This window comes from Periplaneta americana, chromosome 3, assembly GCF_040183065.1.
Source record: "Periplaneta americana isolate PAMFEO1 chromosome 3, P.americana_PAMFEO1_priV1, whole genome shotgun sequence".
Classification (NCBI taxonomy): Eukaryota; Metazoa; Arthropoda; class Insecta; order Blattodea; family Blattidae; genus Periplaneta; species Periplaneta americana.
The window spans coordinates 87,505,131-87,518,804 of NC_091119.1; the positions used below are offsets into that span (position 1 = coordinate 87,505,131).

Consider the following 13,674-nt stretch of genomic DNA (forward strand, 5'->3'; position numbering starts at 1 on the left):
AGCCACCAGTGACGTCACTATCTCCATCCACTGCTACTGAAGTCAAGTTATCTCGAGAACGAAATATTGTATGAAGCTCGGATTTTGACAGCTACAATACTCTCACTATGGCATATAATATAATATAGGTAAATGTTAATTTTAAGTTGCCAGCTCCTTTATCTAAGTGTATACAGTTTTAGAGGCATAATATATATGTGTGTCTTTTTTATGCATGTGGATGCATTCGTACGCTCATGATAAGGGTATGTATTTGTAAATTAGCTTATTTTGTTATCCTATTCTGTCCCCCTTCCCCCCTAAAGAAATCGTTCTATCTTGCCTATGTGTGGATAGACTGCTGATATCTACAAATATTAATATTCTTCTGTTACTTTCTTTACTAGAAGAAAACTGTTAAAAGAAATGTCAACCTCCCCTCAAAATGCGCACATAGATGTCTACAGTAGATAGACAAATATAAAAAAAAATAGCTAGTTATATTAACTGTAAAGGTACGAAATTTTATTTGGAAAGTTGCATGCAGTGACACTTCAAAAGATAACTGCAAATTCTTCAGCAGTGACACATTCTCGACAACTGCATAGAAAATTTCTGTTAATACGCATAAGGTACTCAGGCCTGAGTAAAGAAATTTCGTCAGCTGACATTTTCTTTCAATTCCTCTATTGTGTGAAAGTTATTCTTATGAACTCTGTCTTTTAAGTTCCCTCACAAAAGTCACACAGAGTGAGATCAGGGCTAAGATAGGGCCAAACCCAGTGCTGATAACTCTATCCTCAAAAATCTCTAAAATAAGATCTAGTGTTTCGTAAGCAGTGTGTTTAGTAACAGAATCCTGCTGAAAGAATAATTTCTGGCATTCAATATTTGTTAGTTGTTTGAAAAATGGTTTTAATATTTATGTTTGATATTTTGAAACACTGATGGTGGCTTCTATAAATGCTCTACTATTGTGTGCATTCAAATCACACCACACACCAATCTCTTCATCATGTAGTGGAACTTCATGCACATGCTGGGGTTTTCTGCACTCCAGTACCAGTTTCATGAAATGATGTGGCTATGTAATTCGAAAATATGATTAATTCAGGAGCCACTCTAGTATCAGCAACTCTCTCCAAACTAGAAATACAAAATGAGACATTACTTACGTGTTCGTGTAGTAGGAATTCGTGGACCACTGTAATTTTATAGGGGTTTAATTTAAGCAGCTTGGTAGCAATTCTTGTTGATGATTTTGAAATGCCTGTTCCCTGAGGAAGTCAACAGAAAGATTATTTTAGGGTATGTTCCAGTCATTTGTCTATTTCATCTCATTTTTCTCCCGTAAAAACTTTGCATCTGGTAACAGGTTTCTCTTTGTCATTAAGAGATCCTGTTTGTCGTAACTTTTTACCAAGTTGACAAACATTTTTCTACTTAGAACAGGATTGTTAGGATATTTTTTTATGAATTGCCTTACCATTGATCTGCATAGTTCGTCTTTATATATAATTACTGGTACATAAAAACTCTTTTTTCCAGACTAAACTTATGTCATGGGATAACGAACAATGAACAATGTAACTTACGTACAATGATAACAATTTTAACATAGAAACGAGTAACACGTCAATTCACTATTAAATTCTACATCAAACTGACTGGCGTGATTCACCACTTCTTGGTGTCTATTTCATTATGTGATTACGCCTGAACTCTCATAGTAATTCACCATTAACAGCCCCAAATATTAAAACCACTCTGTATAGTTTCAATGAGGAAATGGATGTGATAGTGTGAGATAATGAAATCGGCATTTGCAAGTTAAAATATGTTAGATGTAATTGAGACTACTATAGGGGAAGGACCTGTAGATATATAGGGCAGGTGCGAATAAGGCTTAGCCAAATAAACATCCGCGGATCAACTGAGGCGAAGAGGATGCTCAATGGTCATGAAGGAGGCTCCAAAGTCGTGGTGAAGACAGCTGGTTTAGGAGACGGACACCCAGATTAAAAATGACCTGGCCCTCTAGGTTGGAGGTTGGGCATGTGGCTGACAACCCACCCTGTAAAACCAATATGGTTAGGAAACATAATGAGCCTCAGAGTAAGGACGGAATGGAAGAGGATCATTAATAAAGTCAAAGCTCTCTTGGGCTGTAGTACTAATTAAGAAGAAGAAGAAGAAGAAGAAGAAGAAGAAGAAGAAGAAGAAGAAGAAGAATTGAGACTACTTCCTTTTATTTCAAACCTTTAAAATCTTGCTTCAGAAGCAACAAATGGCTTTAAAAAAATAGTAGTAAATCCTTAACAATGAGTCCTCTCTACTGTCTACCATATTCTCCACTACACCTGCGACCTCTTTGAATTAAGGCCTCTAGAACTGGAAGCTTACACTGAATTCGCAAAGAAGTAATTCTGTATCATAATAATTAATTTCACTTAACCAAACTTGTTTCCATCAGTACTACGTAACCTGCCTCAGTTACCTTGCAAAAAATTACGAAGAAAGTTTAGCTTCGTTTTGTGTGCTGGTGCGCCATTACGAGTTTCTGATTTCAAGTAAAAACCCTTTTCCAAAAAAATAAAAAAATAAATATTACTGTATTTCATATCCATATTTTTCCGAAAAAATTGACACTTAGACCTACTTAGTATGAACAGCAAGATCAAAACCACTTTTCCGGTATCAGACATGCTAAAAACCTGGTAATCTCGAAATACGTTTTGTTTGTGGCATCACAATACTTTCAAAAATAATTTCTCGATACCTCGTATACTGAAAAAGTGAAATACCAAATACTAGTTATCTTCAAAGTGAAATTAGAATTAGTTTTTCTTTAGATAAAATAGAGTTCCGAAGATGACCGAAAATAGGTCGAAACATGTTAACAAGGTACGTTAAAATTTAACACAAGAAAGTTCTTATCATACATATTCCGAAGTGTTAAAAGTTGTGCAATAAAGATGTAAAATAGAATATTTCTCATCAGCATCAACAACAACAACTACAACAAACGCAGTTTGAATCCGTTTTGACTCATTCTGCCTTCCCATTACATTAATCGTGGTGTCTGTAATATTGTTTAAAATTTTACTATTATTGGTTATTCGATCTCATCTTTGGACACCCTAATTATTCTGTATCTGTGACAGGTGTATTTTTATATTCCTTTTGGTAGTCTGTTCTTTTCTCATTCTTGATATATGTTGTTTCCTATTATGGTCTTCAGAAACATTTCAAATCAAAGTTACTTTCCCGTGAGACCAAGGGCGCACCAACGGGTCCGAACCCCCCCTCCCCCCAAAGTGATAAGTTGTAACATTTTTACCGAGTTTTAAGCATTAATAGCATATAATTCTGTTATCTATATAGGCATATTTGAAAGGAAAATATTATGCAAAATATAATATATGGACCCATAAAAGAAGGAGAAAGCTGGAGAATAAAAAATAACCAAAAACTATACCGATGTAATCAGAGTAATCAAGATATCCAGACTGAGATGGGCAGGTCATGTCATGAGAATGAACGAAAATGAGATGCCAAAAAGGATTATGGAATTTTAGCCTGATGGGAGGAGAGTAGGAAGACCTAGGCTCCATTGGATGGACTGTGTAACACATGATATAAAGAAGCTTGGTATCAAAAGTTGGAGTGTAGCCTATGGAGGAAACTCCTAAAGAAAACCGAAGTCCACACTGATGATGATGATGATGATGATGATGAGATGATGATGAGATGATGATGAGATGATGATGATATATGTTCTTTCCATTTATTCTTATAATCTTCAATGTTTTCAGTGATACTACTTACACCTAGATAGTTCTGTACATATACAATAAAATTATTGTTATTTCTGTCTATGACAATATACCAAGCAATTGCCCTCAAGAACCACATTTCGGAGGTTTCTATTTATTTATTTATTTTTTTTTTTCTTTCCTTTAGTGTCCAGCTTTAAGATCCATATATGAGAAGTGAAATGGCCATCACTTCATAAAACTTAAGTATAGTTTCCTTTTTTGCTTTTCTTAAAAGTGTTCGTCTTAATGTACCACAAAATTCTATCACCAAAATCTATTGACTTTTACTTCAATGTCTTTATTCTCCACATAAGAGACCTGACACCCCAAATAATTAAAACGGTTAACTTGTTCAAAAGTATTATTCTATACTAATATTTTAGCTCTTATTGCATTTTTAAATCCATGTAATCTTGAATTACTTATACTTCTAAATTATTAAATTATCTTTTTCAGACATGAAGGCTTTCAATTCTCTTCCCATTTTTCCTCTTGTTATTCGAAGTTAAATATTTATGCCTGATCTTTCTAATGCACTCTGGACTCAGACATAAACTAATTCAACTATAAATCATTTACTTCTGTTTTATAAGTTGGCTACAATAAACATAGGCCCATTTAAAAAAATTGGCCACTTTTCCGAATAAAAATGAAAGACCACAAGAAAAAAACACACACACACGATGTTTTGGTGTTATGCTGTGGTCTATTCAGTACTAATTAAAAACTATCCACTAGAGGAGCAAGTATATGAGTTTGTCAGGTCACCTGATGCCTTGAGGCAGGACAGGTAGGGCAGTGTACCGTCTGGCATGTAACCAGTGCTATACAGAGGCAGCTGTGTGGAGCTCACGTCGTTAACGTTTTTGGGAATAATTTTCAGGAATAACTCTCTTTGCAGATCATCAATTTTCAAGACTTGGCCCCGAAAATGCGCTACCTTTATATTAAACGAAATATGTCATGATTGCAATATATGGTGACAACAAATAAAGAAAAAGCATCAGCATTTCAGGAATTAGACACAACTGTTGTTGATGGGAAAATTATGAAACAAATAAGTTCTGCTATCTTGATTATAATATCTTCTACTTACATTTCGATAGACATCTAGTATCTGTAAATTTGCTGGTGAACGAAACAACTGTTTAAAGACAAATTAACTCAGCACGTTGGAATAATTATTAAAGATCGTATACCTAAAGCAACTAGTACAGATCTAATACTTTTGAGGTACTTTTGTGGTACTGATGATGATGATGATGATGATGATGATGATGATGGTAAAAGTTGTGGCCACACATACTGTAACTTTCGAGTTGAAGTAACATTGCTCGACAGCTCCATTATAATACATATATATACTTGGGTACTCAATTTTCAAAATTAAAACTGTTTAAAACTGAAATATTCATTCATTCATTCATAGTTCTCTAACCAAAGCCAGGTCTTCAGTTTTTGGTATATATATGAATAGTTGCTGGATCAACGCAAAAGAGATCACACGAAATTACTGCCTAAGAACAAAATAAATACCGTATGCACCTACTAAGTAATATCTAGTTCTAGAGAACAAAACAATCATTTTTATTGAATCCGTCCAAGTGCACGTAAATTTCATAAACGCTCATAATCATCATCGTCATCATCGATATCTCCATGCACGTAGCCGTAGTCATCATACCACAATCATCATCAGCTCCATCACCACCCTAGTCATCGTTATACATCAATCATCAGGTCATCACTATCACCATAATCATCGGTAAAATGGAAAAGAACCTCGGTAATTTTTTCGGCACTAGGAGTTACGCGTATGTAGGAAAGGCACAGGCCTGTATCTGCATCAAAATATAATATTGTGTCGTGAGTATCTATCTTCATCGTGCAGTCACTGTGATACTTCGGGCAACGACCAAGGCTATTTCGAACGGTTATCTTAAATGAACCATGAAACGTTAATAAAATACCTGTCTCGATCGTAAGACCTTGAGCTGTAGAATGTAACAGGCGGATAAAAGGACACAGCGAGTATTGTGATCTGTTCTCACCTTTCACGAATATACACCATACTAGTTCTCCTTCAAACTAGTGCAGCCATTATTAGCTGGTTGTCATGCCCACGTCGTTTCTCGTAAGGTACAGACGCAGACTGCAAGCACCTCGATCCTGTTTCTAGGTGACAAGAAATCCTTCGTCTGTTTGCGTCCGAGATCCTGCAAAATGATGTAGCTTATTAAAATGTCATTCTTTGTACAGTGCATTTCTAGAACTGTGGAGTAAATAATATAAAATTACACTTTAACATAACAAATGGTCACTATGTTAACAAAAAGACGACCATGATTTTTAACGACTGCATTACCATGTATCACTTTCATTTTCTCTAGGAATTTCATTGCGTGTTTTTGGCAACACTGCATAACGATATCTATGTGGCTACTAATAAAGGGCCGAATTAATTCGAAATCATTTAATTTTTAGAATCATTCTAAATATTTTTTACAATTACCATGTTGTTATAACAATATTCATTTTGATAATATGCTTTTGCATTTTTGTCATTCCATCTTACATCAGATTTGTTTAACCGCGAATAAGCGAACCCTGAACAAGATGTTAATTGGCAGATCATTTACAAAAGCCAGGAATAGAAGGGGCCCCAAAACACTCCCCTGTGGGACTCCGAAAGTAATTTCTATTGTGATCGATAATTTCTCCCTCACCCGTACTCTCTGAGTAGATATATGACAATAATCACTTTTTTGACGTCATACAAAATTTTGCCCAATATTCTTTTGAGATCAATGTGGTTGTTGACGTAACAGATCGACTATTGATCAGATTTTTCATGTTCGACAGATATTGGAGAAAAATGGAAGTATAACGGCACAGTACTCAATATTCGTAGCTTAAAAAAAGGCATATGACTCGGTTAAGAGAGACTTTTATATATATTCTTATTAAATTTAGTATTCCCAAGAAACTAGTTCGATTAATTAAAGTGTCTCAGTGAAACATATAGCAGAATCCGTATAGGCCAGTTTCTGTTTGACACTTTTCCAATTCACTGCGAGCTAAAGCAAGGAGATGCACAATCACCTTTACTTTTTAAGTTTTCTCTAGAATGTGCCATTAAGAAAGTCCAGGAAAACAGAAGAGGGTTTGGAATTGAATGGGTTACATCAGCTGCTTGTTTATGCGGATGATATGAATATGTTAAAAGAAAATCCACAAACGATTAGATAAAACACGGGAATTTTACTTCAAGCAAGTAAGAAGCTCGGTTTTGAAGTAAACCCCGAAAAAACAAAGTATATGATTATGTCTCGTGACCAGAACTAAGTACGAAATGGAAATATAAAAATTGGAAATTTATCCTTTGAAAAAGTAGAAAAATTTAAATAATTTGGAGCAACAGTAACAATTATAAATGACACCCGAGAGGAAATTAAACGCAGAATAAATATGGGAAATGCCTGTTATTATTCGGTTGAGAAGCTTTTATCATCCAGCCTGCTCTCGAAAAGGCTGAAAGAATTTATAGAAAGTTACAGTACCTTTGTTCTGTACGGTTGTGAAACTTGGACTCTCACTTTAAGAGAGGAATAGAGGTTAAGGGTGTCCGAGAATAAGGTGCTTAGAAAAATATTTGGGGCTAAGAGGACTGAAGTTACAGGAGAATGGAGAACGTTACACAACGCAGAACTGCACGCATTGTATTCTTCACCTAACATAGGCCTAATTAGGAACAATAAATTCAGACGTTTGCGATGGGCAGGGCATGTAGCACGTATGGGTGAATTCAGAAATTGCATATAGTGTTTTAGTTGGAAGATCTGAGGGGGAAAAGATCTTTGGGGAGGCCAAGACGTAGATTGGAGGATAATATTAAAATGGATTTGAGGAAGGTAGGATATGATAGTAGGAACTGGATTAATCTTGCTCAGGATAGGGACCGATGGCGGGCTTATGTGATGGCGGCAATGAACCTCCGGGTTTCTTAAAAGTCATTTGTAAGTAAGTAATCTAAGCTTACCATACGTTCCGTAAAAAAACGGGACCATCCTCTTTTTTTTGGCGTAGGTATTCGGCATCCCCGTAATTTTTGTCTGGACGCATAGAAGTCCCGTATTTTAATCAAATTTTATTTTGTAATATAAAAATTAATGATTTCTCTAACTGATGTTTACTTCATAAATTAATGTTGAAATTATTCTTTTCATTTGTATAAATGCTTGCAAATGTTTTATTTTGTAATCCGCAAACATGAATGAACTATGTATGAAAGGTAGTGTTAGACATCACATTATCTCGCCAAAAAAATGTACAGATCTAAATCTTGACTTGTTTCACATCTTAAAACTTCAGTAATATAGGCTGTTTATGCTGGGTAGCTAACTTTCGGTGCTGGACCCCGGACTCATTTCACCGACATTATCACCTTCATCTCATTCAGACGCTAAATAACCTAGATGTTGATACAGCGTCGTAAAATAACCCAATAAAATAAAATAAAAAATAGGCTGTTTATGTGGAGTAGCTCACCACGTGAGCCACATACACGAGCTATCCCTCTCACAGGAGGCCCCAGTCCTACATGGGACATAGTGGCTCATTCAGTCATTCATTTCAATATATATGGAATACAATAAATTAAAATGACAAAAGATAAGTCCAAAGCATTGAAAAGTGACGTAAATAAATTGACACGAATAAACATTGTTTAAAGGCAGTAATGTTTTTTTTATATATCTTTTTTAACTCTCCGGTTTAAATCCTTTTTAAAATGTTGTTTAACTAATGACATGCACTTGACTCGCATCATTCTTTAATATATTAAGATTTTTTCAGTAACTTCTAACTTCAATGTGCTTACAAAAAAAAAACGTCGATAGTAAAAGTGTCCCTATTTTCGTTAGATTTTTATAGCAGGCTTAAGTTACAGTAAATTACTGTCAGTAATCTTACAAGCAGCAGCAGCAGCGGTCGTGGTGGTGGTGGTGGTAGTGGTAGTAGTAGTAGTAGTAGTAGTAGTAGTAGTAGTAGTAGTAGTAGTAGTAGTAGTATGGTGTAGTGGTAGCGGTCGTGATGGTGGTCGTTGTAGTAGTAATAACAATAGTAGTATGGTGTGGTGGTAGTGGTCGTGATGGTGGTCGTAGTAGTAGTAGTATGGTGTGGTGTAGCGGTCGTGATGGTGGTTGTTGTAGTAGTAGTAATAATAATAATAATAATAATAATAATAATAATAATAATAATAGTAGTATGATGTAGTGGTAGTGGTCGTGATGGGGGTCGTAGTAGTAGTAGTATGGTGTGGTGGTAGCGGTCGTGATGGTGGTCGTAGTAGTAGTATGGTGTGGTGGTAGCGGTCGTGATGGTGGTCATTGTAGTAGTAGTAATAATAGTGGTATGGTGTGGTGGTAGCGGTCGTGATATTGGTCGTTGTAGTAGTAGTAATAATAGTAGTATGGTGTGGTGGTAGTGGTCGTGATGGTGGTCGTAGTAGTAGTATGGTGTGGTGGTAGCGGTCGTGATGGTGGTCGTTGTAGTAGTAGTAGTAATAATAGTAGTATGGTGTGGTGCTAGTGGTCGTGATGGTGGTCGTAGTAGTAGTAGTAGTATGGTGTGGTGGTAGCGGTCGTGATGGTGGTCGTTGTAGTAGTAGTAGTAGTAGTAATAGTATTATGGTGTGGTGGTAGTGATCGTGGTCGTGATGGTGGTCTTAGTAGTAGTAGTAGTATGGTGTTGTGATACCACCACCACCACCACCATTACTACAATGCCGTCAACTGCAGATATTTTTCAGTATCAAAATTCAACGTGGTGAGGAACGGCAGATATTTTGGCTATAGCGCTCAAGGACAGCGTCTTTTTACGTTCCGTAAATCTGTGACACGTGAACCACAGTTTTACTTCCCTCCTGAAGGAAATCATGTCAAGGATTTTATCACCTTTACCGAGCTTCAAACCGCGAACCTCGGATCTAATGGCCAACCAGCATGGTAACAGCGCAGCTAGACCACCGAGGACGACTAAGGTACATACAGTATTTTGTTAAATTCTCCTTACATCAGCAGACAGATCTAAAGAATCACGACTACATAATTTCCTTTCCCTAAACCCTACAAAAAGAAACATTGCATTTATAAATCCTTTTTAATATGTTGACCTGATTTATTTTCACTCTTCTTGATTGAAAACTGTGGTGCTACTTTGACAGCTCAGATGTTTGTATCCGTTACATGCGTGACAGAAGAAGGTCACGTGAGAAGTTACATAATATAATAAATATAATTGCTCTGACATCATGAAAGAAAGCTAGAAGCAATTCATTCTTTGCACCTATGATTACAATAGCCACATGAATTACATTACTACATTATTAAAGTACATTCACATCACACAATGTTAACGTAGGACTTAGGTGTACAACAAGATTGTTGTTTAGTCAACAGTCCGAGACAGGTTTGAAGCTCGTAAGTGACATCAATGGCAGCACTCATGAAGCAAATAAGTCAGAGATAATGGGGTATATGGCCAGTTCCTTTCCCTCTCCATTGCATACATCGCTGACTAGTAGTAAAATATTTTTTACTCGTCAGACTTCAACTTTTGGGAAGGCCGAGACGTAGATGGGAGGATAATATTAAAATGGATTTGAGGGAGGAGGGATATGATGGTAGAGTCCACACCTGTGGAGTAACGGTCAGCGCGTCTGGCTGCGAAACCAGGTGGCTCGGGTTCGAATCCCGGTCGGGGCAAGTTACCTGGTTGAGGTTTTTTCCGGAGTTTTCCCCTCAACCCAATACGAGCAAATGCTTGGTAACTTTCGGTGCTGGACCCCGGGCTCATTTCACCGGCATTATCACCTTCATATCATTCAGACGCTAAATAACCTAGATGTTGATACAGCGTCGTAAAATAACCCAATAAAATAAAAATAAATGATGGTAGAGACTGGATTAATCTTGCTCAGGATAGGAACCTATGGCGGCCTTATGTGAGGACGGCAATGAACTTCTGGGTTTCTTAAAAGCCGTAAGTAAGTAGGTAAGAAAAGTAAGTCAGACAGACTTCAGATCATAGGCGGAGTTATGGGGGGGGGCATTATTAAGTTTCTGTGCTTAAATTGACGAATTAAATCTTCAGATCATGTGTCTCGACTGTAATATTTATTTCAAATTTCTAAATGTATAAGAATTTCTATACTTCGTTTGAGGAATGGAAGCACTGTAATGTTTATTTTGTAACAGCCTGTACTCCTGTGTTAGAAGTCTGCAGCGGCCATCTACTGAATTAGGTGTTAGTGAAGAAAAAATACCATAGGCCTAGTCCCATGTTAAAGGAGTGGAAATTTTCAGTAGTTTTCATAAAACAACCATAGTCCAAAGATTTTTTGTGAAAATAGCCATTTTCCAGGAAGATGGTACGATGGTAGCATTTACAAATAGTATCCTATTCATAAACAAAAACAAGAAAAGTCTTTTGAATTCAATATTTTGTAATATTAATAAAAGAAAAAAAGAGTTCAGGCAAATTTGGAGGGGAGTGCAATGCCCCCACATACCCTCCCATAACTCTGCTTATGGTTAAGCCCTACTATAATTTGTAGTAAACCTACAGTTCAAGTCCTATACAACTCGGTCCGAAACATCGTAGATATGGACGTATACCTTATTTTATTTCAAGGAGTGCAGTTGAACACCGACTGCACTCCTTGAAATAAAATAAGGTATAACATTGTAAGAAACATGACCCTAAAAATACTTTATTAAATGATCATATCGGTCAAGCTATAACAGGGGAGGAAGTAAATGATATCCCTCCAAAGAAACAGTTCTCTCTCTGTCTATTCTTCAGATGTATACAATATTGTTCTTGAATAATTTCGAGGGAAAAATTGTTCCGGGACCGGGTATCGAACCCGGGACCTTTGGTTTAACGTACCAACGCTCTACCAACTGAGCCACCCGGGAACTCTACCAGACACCGATCAAATTTTTCCCTCTATATCCACAGACCTCAAAGTGGGCTGACAACCGTCAAGCAACCAACGTTGAGTGCACACTAACTCTGTGTGACTTGAATTGTGGTTTTCTGTTAACGAACAGTGACGTGTATTATGCAAATCAAGCTTTCAGGTATAACTCCCTGTAAAGTTGATTTCAATAATTTCGAGGGAAAAATTGTTCCGGGGCCGGGTATCGAACCCGGGACCTTTGGTTTAACGTACCAACGCTCTACCAACTGAGCTACCCGGGAACTCTACCAGACACCGATCCAATTTTTCCCTCTATATCCACAGACCTCAAAGTGGGCTGACAACAGTCAAGCAACCAAAGTTGAGTGCACACTAACTCTGTGTGACTTGAATTGTGGTTTTCTGTTAACGAACAGTGGCGTGTATTATGCAAATCAAGCTTTCAGGTATAACTCCCTGTAAAGTCGAAATTATTCAAATCAACTTTACAGGGAATTATACCTGAAAGCTTGATTTGCATAATACACGCCACTGTTCGTTAACAGAAAACCACGATTCAAGTCACACAGAGTTAGTGTGCATTCAAGGTTGGTTGCTTGACGGTTGTCAGCCCACTTTGTGGTCTGTGGATATAGAGAGAAAAATTGGATCGGTTTCTTGTAAAGTTCCCGGGTAGCTCAGTTGGTAGAGCGTTGGTACGTTAAACCAAAGGTCCCGGGTTCGATACCCGGCCCCGGAACAATTTTTTCCCTCGAAATTATTCAAATCAACTTTACAGGGAGTTATACCTGAAAGCTTGATTTGCGAATATTGTTCTTCCTCTGACACATATCGTCAAGCGAGATGTACTAATAATAATGGACGTGTAGCCTACATATCAGGCAGAACCTCAACCATAAAACCATTTCAGAATTTTAACACAATAAGATACAGCCGCCGTGCCGTTTGAATTCTGCCTATGGCAACAGAACACTGAACAGGCCTATAACCAAGTTATACGCCAGTATACTCATTACGCGGAATCTATTTACTTCCCGATTGCTCTGCGGCTTCGTTGCAGTAAACGGTACGCGAATGTTCGAGAAATATTGGTCGGTTTTCCAGACTTAATAATAGTATCTTAACTTACAATAGAGTTTCAAAGTAACCATACACTTGATGCATGTTTCGCACATTATATATTGTTCTCAGAAGCACAGCCATGTTCTTATGTCGGCATGTTGGAATCTCCTACATTGATGCTGAATTTTTAATTATGTCACTTGGTGAGATTTCTCCATGCTTTCAAGTTTTTCTAACGGGTGATTCTGTTACTTGGTTATAAACTTTAAGGGATGACAGAAGTCATTATGAACAATGTCATCGGAATAAATTTCTCTAATCACAGTTTTTAGTGTAAATAGTCATGGTAAATCATTGTTTTGTCTTTAATGTTGTCATGGTGATGTTTGTAAACAGTACAAAGTTTATACTGTATGAATATAAAACAGTGTTTACAGCGTACATTACGATGATCAGCAATCGAACGCAGGATCGGTGCCACTTAAGGCTGGTTCACAATAAATCGGGAACGGAAATGACAACGAGAACGAGAACGAAAAGAATGTTAAAATATGTATTTTTCAATGTTAATAGTTAATTGTGAATGCTCCCATATAAATACATTTATTTTAACATTATTCCCGTTTTCGTTCTCGTTCCCGGTTTATTGTGAACTAGCCTTAAAATCTCAGTTTAAACGCATCTTCATATGGTGGATGCCGTTACGTTTACTCTAAGCATTATTAATTACTGCTTGTAGTTTATTATACATAGAAAGGTTCACAATTGCCTGTGACACCGTCAGGAGCACGTCGCGAATCTCACGCCGCGCGCCGTCGCGTTGTAAGACCT

The 13,674-nt window shown here is 37.0% G+C and overlaps 1 protein-coding gene and 2 non-coding genes across 7 annotated transcripts in view; 1 reads left to right on the forward strand and 2 right to left on the reverse strand.

The window, feature by feature from the left end:
- The window catches only part of LOC138696240 (kelch-like protein 26), a 149,008-nt gene that overhangs the window by 46,152 nt on the left and 89,182 nt on the right, over nt 1-13,674 (reverse strand). For 2 of the 5 annotated variants that reach the window (XM_069820921.1, XM_069820924.1), the window contains one exon: nt 5,849-6,013. The exons of 1 other annotated variant lie outside the window; for it this stretch is intronic. The gene's annotated coding sequence lies outside the window, so the exon portion shown is untranslated. Of the gene's footprint in view, nt 1-1,154; nt 1,257-1,853; nt 2,054-5,848; nt 6,014-13,674 lie in introns of all 5 variants that reach the window. 2 more of the 5 variants (XM_069820923.1, XM_069820922.1) reach the window with 2 other exon arrangements.
- TRNAN-GUU (transfer RNA asparagine (anticodon GUU)) lies at nt 11,990-12,062 on the reverse strand. Its single transcript has one exon. It is a non-coding gene; the product is annotated as a tRNA-Asn (tRNA).
- On the forward strand, nt 12,448-12,520 carry TRNAN-GUU (transfer RNA asparagine (anticodon GUU)). The gene has a single exon. It is a non-coding gene; the product is annotated as a tRNA-Asn (tRNA).